At 50.5% G+C, this 2291-nt stretch overlaps 1 non-coding gene across 1 annotated transcript; it reads right to left on the bottom strand.

Moving 5' to 3' along the window:
* Nucleotides 1–1734: 1734 nt before the first annotated feature.
* On the bottom strand, nt 1735–1869 carry LOC129645149 (small nucleolar RNA SNORA70). Its single transcript, XR_008711238.1, has one exon. It is a non-coding gene; the product is annotated as a small nucleolar RNA SNORA70 (small nucleolar RNA).
* Nucleotides 1870–2291: the final 422 nt, after the last annotated feature.

Below are 2291 nucleotides of genomic sequence, written 5' to 3'. Positions count from 1 at the left end.
GTGCCAAAATGTTTTCAGATCGGAGATCAGATGTAGATCACGGAACACACTGCGCTGGCCAACGGGAGCTTCGAGCCAAACTTCTGGGCAACACGTACTACAAATCCCAACTCAGTCCCCGGGCACTTCAAGGTCACGCGAGGCTCTGGAGAAATGGCCACGAGAGCCGCAAAGAGACCCCTGGGCCCACGGCGGCTACAGGCTGTTTATTCGGAGTCAGTCTACAAGGAACCAGGTTGTCTGGACTCTCCTGGTTGGCTCACGGCTCGCCCTTACCTGGGGGTGGGGACGTGCGGGGGACCTGGGAGCCTGATTCTGTTACCATCTGACTGATGAAATCCAGGTGCTCTGTTTATTTCGGAGTGCAAAAGCACACACCAAGAGCTTGAAACTTACATTACAGACAGGAAACGCACGCCAGCGTCTGAAACTTGAAGCTGGGCCTCTTCTCAAACAGAGGCTGTTTCTTCACTGACGGACGCCCCTCCTCCCTTTGGATGGAAAGAGTCCTTCTGCCCCCTCACCCTGGGCAGTTCAAGCCTGTGCTGGTTGTAAGTCGCATATTTTAAACGTACTTCATCTTCCTTTCTCCTCACATCTAAAAGCAAATGGTCTAAACTTGCTCCCAGCCATGCTGCCTCCAAAGACACAGTCCTCATAAACTGGCCACGAGGAGACCTCCCCACGGTGGTCCAGTGATTAAGACGTCGCCTTCCAATGCAGGGGGCGCAAGTTTGATCCTTGGTCAGGGAGCTAAGATTCCACATGATCTCGCATGCCTCCTGGCTAAAAAACAAAACAAAACAAAACATAAAACAGAAGTAATATTGTAACAATTTCAGTAAAGACTTAAAAAAAAAAAAACCTGCCCGTGAAAATCTCCCTAAAAATGGATTCTTAACACACAGATAAATCATGGGTGGTATCCAGCCAGGCAGAAGGGAGGAGTCAGGCAGGGTTTGTAAAGTCATGGCCTTGTAAAGTCTAATTACCTTCCTATGCTTTTCAAGCACAGGGATTGGAGGGAAATTTTTTAAAAATTTATTTATGTTTAATTGAAAGATGATCACTTTACAATATTGGTTTGATTTCTGGAGGGAGACTGTGTGGATAGGCTTTCTGAGCCCTTCGCTTCAAAGTGGCCCCTTGCCTCCTTGTCCTGCACTTTCTCGCATCAGTAGCTCTGCGGGGATTTTAAAAAGATAAACAAAAAGGAAACATCTTTCTTCCTGGTCTTAATACAAGCCACTTCAGTATTTTCATGTGGATGTGAGAAAGAAAATATAAAATCCTGTTTTCGCCTTGGGAAGTCTTTTATTTTTTCTTTCTTCAACAGGAAAGTAGGATTCATTGGTGGGCGTGAGTAAGGAGGGGACAGCGCCAAGGCTCTCATGCGTCCAGGACTGGTCATTTGTCCAGGGGGCTGTCATTAGGGATGTATCTGACCCCAGTGAGCAGCTTTTCGGCCACCTGTTTTCAAATTCATCCTCATTCAACCTTGTAAACCCGCACCTCTTGGAGATATGGATCTTCTGGCGGCGAGGGAACTTGAACTTGGCCGTGCAGGGGGCCTCAGTCACATGTTCTTTATTCTACAGCCTGGTGTGGATGGACATTAGGACTTGACCAGTGTGGACCCTGGCCTCTGCCCTGGGGCTTTTCAGAGGCACCACGCACACCTGAATGGAGCCTGGACTGGGGACAGCATGCCAGTCACGGATGTCCACCGGGCAGGGCTGTCTCCAGGTCCCTTAGGGCCAGCCGTGCAGGCAACAGGCTACACGCACTGCCAAGGAGCCTGCTCTTTGCAGCCATTGCACACTGGGCCCCCACGAGGACAAGAGCACAGCGGGGCTTCACTGGCCGTAAACTCCTTGGAAGGTCTTAACGCCATGTACACCTTCTGGCACAGACTGAGTTTCCTTCACTTGGTGCACAGGACAGTGCCCAGGATTAGCCACGGGTGCTGCTCAGAAACACGCAAGCCCGCAGTGCGGGGCCTCGGTCTCCTCTCCTGCAGAATGGGGTGAGGACAGGACGGCCTCTCAGGTCTCTTCCAGCCCCGGAGCTCCGGTTGCCATGTGCGCTCCTGGTCAAGGGGGATGCCTGCCTGTCTCTGGAGCCTTTGCAAAGCTCTCTTTGATATCCAAAGAATGCAAGCGATGCAGAAAAGACAAAAAAGGAAACTGGTGAAGATCTCACAGTGATGGAGCCGTTTCTCAGAATTCAGTTGTAAGCCTTAAAGGTCTGTGTTAACAAACTGAACCAGGAAAAGTCGTTGGACTGAAGGG

Source organism: Bubalus kerabau, chromosome 2, assembly GCF_029407905.1.
Source record: "Bubalus kerabau isolate K-KA32 ecotype Philippines breed swamp buffalo chromosome 2, PCC_UOA_SB_1v2, whole genome shotgun sequence".
NCBI lineage: Eukaryota > Metazoa > Chordata > Mammalia > Artiodactyla > Bovidae > Bubalus > Bubalus kerabau.
The sequence above is the reverse complement of the archived record's forward strand: the minus strand, read 5'-3'. Positions and strand labels throughout refer to the sequence as shown.